Raw genomic sequence first — 8,313 nt, 5'->3', positions numbered from 1 at the left:
CCGTTTTCCATTCTGCAGATCGTGCAGAAGGCAGAGCAAGGAGTTCAGGGCCAGATTCTATTTTACCAACACTAAGGAAAGGGACCCATCGACCGACCATGATCTACCAAAACCTCCCGGGGATCTACCAGTAGATTGCGATCGACCTGTTGGACATCCCTGGTGCACAGAATACAAAAACAGCAACAAACAACCAAAACTAATTTTACAAAAATAAACATTTAAAAAACATTGCAATAATACAAACATATTCATCCACTTAAACCACTGTCAGTTCTTTCTCCTTCCCTACTCAGCCTCTTGACTCTCACTCAGGGCTGAAACAAACATACGCAGAGTTCCCTGTGAAGAGGGATTGATTGTTAAATTACTCTGGGAATTGTAGTTCCGGTCGGGGAATAGGCACCTCTGAACAATTCTCAGCACCTTTAACAAACTACAGTTCACATAATTCTTTTGGGGAAGCCATGACTGTTTAATGTGGCATTAAGGTGTTTTAAGGGAATGTGACCCTAAATTAGTCATGTTAATAAATTTCAAATAAATTTCAATACATAGGAGTAGGATTGACCACATCTCACTCACTCCTTCTCCATCAGCGCATGCCACTGCTGAAACCCTGTAACTTTTTATACCACGAATGTTATAATAATAATAATAATAATAATAATAATAATAATAATAATAATAATAAATTATTTATACCCCACCCTCCCCAGCCAAGACCGGGCTCAGGGCGGCTAACACCAGATATAAAACAATTGATTGAAATACAACTTAAAAAACAAGATTAAAATACAACATTAAAATGCAGCCTTATTTCAGCAGAAACTCAAAAACTTTTGGGGATGAAAACGTCAAGTCTTCACCAAGGCTAACTATGTTCTGTGGTTCTTTTTCTCCTGCTCCTGTTGCACGATAGCACAGAGATACCCAGGGCTGTCCCAAGACCTTTTGGAAACTAAGGCAAACCACAAAATGGCTCCGCACCATGGAAGAAGGGGTACATGAAGATCTACATCAGGAACCAGAGGGGAATAAAGGGCTACATTGGGATCTGTTGTCCCTGTGGATCCTGCTGTCTGAGGCAGACACCCCATCTTGCCTCATGGGTGGGCCGGCCCTGCAAGTACCCATCCAATCAGTAACATCAGACCCTTAAAGTGTCCATATTTCCCAGAGACAGTCCTGGATTTACAGAAGCCATCCCAGTCTCTCTTTTGATCCTGGAATGTCCTGCTTATCCGTAAGACACCCTTATTTTCATAGGTGAAAATTTGGAGGGTATGGAGTTATGCAACCCCCAAGCCAAGGAGATAAGTAACTGTACAACCATTAGAAGACACCTGAAGGCAGCCTTGTATTGGGAAGTTTTAAAATGTTTAATGCTTTTTTATGTTTTTGTATGTGTTGGAAGTCCCAGAGTGGCTGCAGCAATGCAGTCAGATGGGTGGGGTATAAATAAATTATTATTATTATTATTATTATTATTATTATTATTATTATTGAATAGGAAGTCCCTATTTTAATCGGAGAAACCTTAGAGGGTATGTGACGTTGGGGACACATACTAAAATGATGGAAGTGGAATGGTATGTGGGTGTTCTTGTATGCAAATCTTTATCCCAGCTGGTATCAGCCTTGAATTTGCAATTAGTTTATGTATGTGCTTTTAAACTCTTCTTACACTATAATTGTTCTTAAAAGTTATTTTTGTATCTATCCATTTGTTTCAACTTTTTTTGTTTTTTTTTTAATAAATGCAACTGTTTATGTGCCTTATTATCTTGTAAATTGCTTTGGGATGCCTCATGGGAAGCAATTCGCAACTGAAAATGATAGTGATACAACCAGCACCAGCACCACTACTAGTAATATAAACCCATCACTAATGTGCTGTTATTGTGTCGTTGACATGTTAGAATACACACTTCCAAACCCACCCATCTCGAGGGGCCCACACCCATTTTCAGTACTGCAGCTGGAAGGTGAAAACATGTGTCACTTTGCAAGAAAATACAGCAATGTGCTGCAGGCTTCCTCAAAGTCCCCACTCAGTCTATGCTACAATGACTGCATGCCCATTAATTGTCAGGTGAGGCCCTTCTTCCCTTTGTATGCATCTCTCTCTGTGTGTTTTAGCAGTAAGTAATTGTAAGGAAATGAGAGTTCCTCCACATTCATAGTCATGTCAGGTTTTTAACAATGCCAGCTTCTTCTCTTCTCACCCGTCAAGTACAATAAGATAACAGCACCTGGGTAGCATTGCCTCGGAAGAGCTGGGCCTTCCTCGCCAGCTTCGCCTGTGTGGGGTTTTCTCCTGGGCAAAAAATTAATTTGGGAACCTGTCATGATCCCCCTGTGTGAGCTGAGGAACATGATCAGAAAAGAACGGGCTGGTAAGCAAGCTGTTTATGAAAATCAATAGCAGACATGACAGGTGAATCTCTGAAACAATCCTTTCCCCCTCTTTTTCCTTTAAACAATATCTGGTTTTCTGGCTCCCTTTCTCCCTTCAAATTACACTTATGGAGAGAAAAAAAATCCTTTCTAGCGTCTGAAGCTACAGAATTCCACCCACTCTCGCCTCCCTTGAAATTCGACTTGAAAAGCTGCAGTGTTGTATTTTGACCACAATGTAGGCCCAGTACTTTTCCAAGTTATAGAATAAAACTGTTGTCTATGTTTACTGGCGGTGAGTGTCAGCTATGGGGAGTCAGACCTGGGGGGCCAAATGAGGCCCTTCACTGTCTGGCTCTTGGGACTCTCCCCAAGGTGCCTCACCTCTCCAGGTGATACCCCTCAATGTCTCTGCTTGGCCACCTTCTTGAGTGTTTTTATTAGGCTTGAACATGTCCTTCAACTCTGACAGTGATGGAGGACAGAAACTAGCCAACTGCACGAAGACGAAATTTACACCTGTTGCTCTGCCTACTTTTGCCGCTGATCTTGTCCATCATTGGCATGTGACCCTTTGATGTGACCACAAAGAGAGTGCAGCCCTTGGACTGGAAATTAAAAGGTCATCCATCCCTGGATAGAGAACCTGTGGCAGATGCTATTGGACTCCAAGGTACGATTCTATGATGTCTCTGCTTCCCTGATGACTGGCAAAGGCAGGTGGCATCTCCCTCTCCTGCCACGAGTCATTTACCACTCCTCAGACAGACTCCAGCCCATCCCTTTGGCTGGCTCTTCTAAGCAAGGAATATCAAAGGTCATGAGGGTGTGTGTTTAGCTGGCCCCTTCAAACATCTTGACCTCATTTTCAGGCTGCAGGAGTTGAATCTGTGCCCTAACTCATAAAAATTTAGTTCCAGGTACAGCTGCACACAGGGTATCATTGTCTGTCAGCATGTAGCCTGGCCAGCAGTGGGGAGACAGAGGCAGTTGCTTAAGGGGGCAGATCTGGCCTCCGAGGAGTGAGCTGCTTATGGCCGCAGCCTATTGCCATGGCTGCAGTTGCCTGCTCCTCACCTGCCTCCTTTTACTCCCCCTGGTGGGCAGCATTTTCCATTTTGTCTCAAGTGGTTGATATACAGTGGTACCTTGGTTCTCAAACTTAATCTGTTCCAGAAGTCTGTTCCAAAACAAAAGTGTTCCAAAACCAAGGCACGCTTTCCCATAGAAAGCAATGCAAAATGAATTAGTCCGTTCCAGACTTTTAAAAACAACCCCTAAAACAGCAATTTAACGTGAATTTTACTATCCAACAGGACCGTCGATCCATAAGATGAAAGTAATAAACAATGTACTGCAGTTACACAATCAATCCATCAGCATCTGAACTGGGTTCCACACAGTCACAAAAACAAAACAAAAAGAGCCGCAAAAACAAAAACGCAAAATAAATAGCAAAAACAGACAGACCTCAGCGTAACACTCAAAATGGTAGTGTGGCACTCAAAATGAAAGTGTAACACTCAAAATGGAGCATGTTTAGCTACCAAAAAAATGTTCACAAACCGGAACACTTCTGGGTTTGCAGTGTTTGGGTTCCAAGTTGTTTGAGTACCAAGGTGTCTGAGAACCAAGGTATGACTGTGTGTGTGTGTGTGTGTATGGGACACCACGACTTCTTAAGCCTTGCCACATCTACACTGGCCAGGACTGGCAACTTTTTACCCTTTCCTCCTTTTCTCCTCTCTTCCGCTTTTTTTGGACGATGTTTTCATGTCCCCTCCCCTCCTACTTGAGTGTAGGCGCCATGGCCTTGAAACTTCCCCTGAACTTTTCTGAGCTAGTTCATTCTCTGGATGTATGTTGACTAGGGCTGTGGGAGAACATCATGTTAATCTGGGAAGATGATTTCAGCTTCTGCCTCTGGTAAGCAACGGCTCAGCCTTCTTTGACTCAAAGGCATTCTGAAAATGCACACACTAAGAAATCAGCATGAAAATTGCATTTGCTTTGTCTTCAAGGACAAAGCAGAGTCTCAGCCTGCCCCCCTCCTTCCTTGCCCCCAAAGTTTCCCTTCCATTTTGTCACATTCCTAAATTATAAAGTTAGCTGTTGAACAGTGCTCTTGTTCTTTTTTTCTTCCTTCCTTTCTTTTGGCGTCGAGTCCTGGGGCTGTCATTTTTGATAAGATGAACTGTTATTAATATTGATTGTGGTTTACAATTTTCCAAGAGCTGTAACTTTAAAACAGTTGGAGCGGATGGACAGAAACAAGAAAGAAATGTGTTTTCCAATGTAGAGATTAGGTAGATTTCTGAACCTTCTTGAAAGGGACAGCAGAACTGCAATAGCCAACAGACCAAGAAAACCACATATGTGCCCAGCAACACATTCCTGCACGGATAATTTTTAAGGAAACAGACTGAAAAGGTCAAGGATCCTACTGTTAGGGCCGGTTCTGCCATTAGGCAGAGTAGGGCAGCCACCTCAGTTGGTGAATGCTGGAATAACCAGCTCAACTGACGTGCTGCTGTTAGTTACTATGGATGACATTGTCACCATTGTGGAAGCTGTATTCAGTTGCCAGCCCATTTGGCTTTTGTACATCTCATGGGAAGGCAGCAAAATGTATTGGGCCAGCTTTGCCTGCTGTGGAAGGGGCATCTCTTTAGGACTGGTCTGGATAGGGTTAGTGAATGGAAGAACAAGGGCAGAGCCAGGTGTGTCCAGCTTCAAGCCAAACAACCCACATGGCAGGACCTGGTAGTGGACAGGAGAGGAGAACTTATTCCTTGTGATACATTTCAGGCTACACATCAGGGCTGGGGGACCAGTGGCCCTCCAGATGTTGTTGGATTCCAACTCTCACCAGGCCCAGCCAGTAAGGCAAATGGTCAGGGATGATGGGAGTAACACCTGTAGGTTCTCCATCCTTCCTTAGCTTAAGGTTCTGACCTGGATGTCAACTAGTAATCTCTTGCCAGCATCATCCCCAGTTCCTTTGGTTTCTGTTGGACAGCCTTCTTTGCTATAGCCTGGCTAACAAGGCCAAGAAAGAATCTTGCCAAGTGGCAAAAATGCTCATATTAGGAAACATTTAATACAACCACATGTATGTTGGGAGAAATTTGCACTAAAATTCTGATTTGTTTTCATGAGCACTTAAAAAACAAAAATAAATCTCAAACTGCTATGGCTATGTGGAGAATAGAATTTGAGATTGGGAAAACGAGAAATATGGAGAAACTGGAATTGAGTGATTTGCCTATCCCTGATGGCCGGGGGTGGGGTGGGGATGGGAGCTATACTCTGGCAGCATTTGAAGGGCGCCACATTGGTTACCACTGATCTCTATCATCACAGCAAGTGTTGTCTAGATCCTGCACCTAGACAGATAAACAGAAGGCAATGAATGGTGTATTGTACCATGAAAATCACACTGAACCAGAATAATTTTGCTGCCTATCCTTCCATCCCTTTTGATAGGATTTATGGTCAGGCAAATGGAAATAGCTCCTTTGCATGGAGTCCAGTTGGAAATAAATCTCCCCAGCTCTTCCACCCGCCACCCAGTATTATATGCCTGTAAGTATACAGATCAGAGCGATTTATGGCAGAGGGCTAATTCATACTGGGCAGCTTCAGCTTTGTCTGTCATCAGTTCTAATGGACCATGAGCTTGGAATTGGGAACTGGTGTATCCAGATAAAGAAGTAAATTTGGCCGGTATTGTGCAGGACCTGTTGATAAGCAAAGATGCTCAGCCCTTATGGAAAAGGTTATTTTACCATTCTTCCCTGTCTAGTCATGGGGGTAGTAACTGTTAATTGGGCAAGCCAGAAATGTCAAGGGATTTGCAAGTGGAAGGGGCGAGGGGGAGAGAAAGAAAGAAAAAGTATCTCTTAATAACAGGGAGCTAATTAACCGAGCAGGGAAATAATCTGGTGTGAATTATAATTTATTCAATGAGTTTTGCTCCCTTTTATCTGTCCATGGATTGTTTGCAAACAGATGGTGACTTTCTGGGATCCATTCATTATTAACAATTACTTGACCCCTTAATTTCTGTGAATAATTATCAGTCAGAGGCTCATTTGCAAAATGGTTTGCTTGCGGTTTCAGCTGTTAAAAAGGGGGGAAAGTGATTCAGAGTCAAATTTTCAAATCTGTGAGGTTGGGTGTTTCCCCCCCTTTTTGTCACCCTCGTAATTCTTTGTTATAAATCTCTAACTCAGAGCCAACATAAGACACCACGGATTGATATATTTAATTTTGTTAATAAAAGTATGTACATACTCGGCCCCTGCCCTGTCGAGTCAGCAGCAGTATGCTTGTGAACACCATTTGCGGGAAACTACAGGAGGGCAGAGGGCAGCTGTGCCTGGGTCCTGCTTTAAGGCTTCCCACGGGCATCTGGTTGGCCTCTGTGAGAACACAATGCTGGACTAGATGGGTCATTGCACTCTTCTTATGTTATTGCATTCTCATAAAATACAGTGGTGCCTCGGGATGCGACCGGGATCCGTTCCGGAGCCCCGTTCACATCCAAAACAGAACATAAGACATGACGGAGCGTCTGCGAGTGCGCGGGTTGTGTTTTGCCACTTCCGCGCATGCGTGTGACATCATTTTGAGCGTCTGCGCATGTGCAAGCGGCGAAACCTGGAAGTAACGTGCTCCGTTACTTCTGCATTGCCGCGGAGCGCAAAGACTCTCCTCCCTGGAAGAGAGGGGAGTGGTTGTGGGTGGGAGCCTGAGCTCCGCCCCTAGCAGGGGGCGTTAGCCCCCTGCCTCCCCCACTCACCTGGCTGGCGCCCACGTCCATCGACAGGCACCCAACCAGGTGCCTCCGAGGGGCCAAAAGTGCTCAACCTGAAGCACATTCAACCTGAGGTATGACTGTATCAGAGTGGTGCTCAGCAATATAAAATAACATTAAAAAACACAGATCAATATAAGGACGGCCTACTCAAGAAAATTCTGAAGGCAAAATGGATTAATCCGATCCAAACCTTTAAAAACAACGCCTGAAACAGCAATTTAACATGAATTTTACTATCTAGAATCATAGAATCATAGAGTTGGAAGAGACCACAAGGGCCATCGAGTTCAACCCCCTGCCAAGCAGGAAACACCATCAGAGCACTCCTGACATATGGTTGTCAAGCCTCTGCTCTAACATGACCGTTGGTCCATAAAATGAAAGTAATAAACAATGTACTGCAGTCACACAATCAATCCATCAGTAGCTGAAGTGGGTTCACACAAAAACACAAAAACAACAACAAAAAGAGCTGCAAAAGCAAAAACGCAAAATAAAAAGCAAAACCAGACAGTCCTCAGTGTAACCCTCAAAACGGAAGTGTGGCACTCAAATCGGAAGCATAACACTCAAAACGGAGCGTGTTTGGCTTCCGAAAAAAGTTTGCAAACCAGAACACTTACTTCCGGGTTTGGAGTGTTTGGGTTCCAAGTTGTTTGAGTACCAAGTCGTCTGAGAACCAAGGTACCACTGTACTACAGAAAGGCTGATTAAAGGATATATTTTTTTTGTCACAGATGTCATGTGGGCCTCTAATGACAAAGATGTACCCAGGAGTACACCAAAGCTATATACCTGTTCCTCAAGAGGGAGTGCAACCCCACTCAGAACAGAGAGCTGGCCTATCTTCTAGAGATGGAAGCCACCTACCCACAAAGCCTTCATCTTCCCAGAATCCAAATTCAGTTTCTTGGACCTCATTCAGTCCTTTACTGCATTAAGACATTGATCCAAGACTTGTGTGATAACCCTCCTCATATAACCAACATGCTTAAGCTAATAGATTCATGAAAGGATTATTGCCAAAGAATAAGCTGACCTGAAGAAGGGAACTTTGGAAGGAACACAGAAGGGCAAATATTATGATCCAA

General features: G+C 43.8%; 1 long non-coding RNA gene across 1 annotated transcript; it reads left to right on the top strand.

Moving 5' to 3' along the window:
* The first annotated feature begins 5,022 nt into the window (after positions 1-5,022).
* On the top strand, positions 5,023-8,112 carry LOC310831407. Its single transcript, XR_014557859.1, has 3 exons — positions 5,023-5,120; positions 5,887-5,985; positions 7,960-8,112. It is a non-coding gene; the product is annotated as an uncharacterized lncRNA (long non-coding RNA).
* Positions 8,113-8,313: the final 201 nt, after the last annotated feature.

The sequence above is a fragment of the Podarcis gaigeae genome (genome assembly GCF_964106915.1).
Source record: "Podarcis gaigeae genome assembly, chromosome: 14".
NCBI lineage: Eukaryota > Metazoa > Chordata > Lepidosauria > Squamata > Lacertidae > Podarcis > Podarcis gaigeae.
Note: the sequence above shows the minus strand (reverse complement) of the source record. Positions and strands in the feature narration are given on the sequence as shown.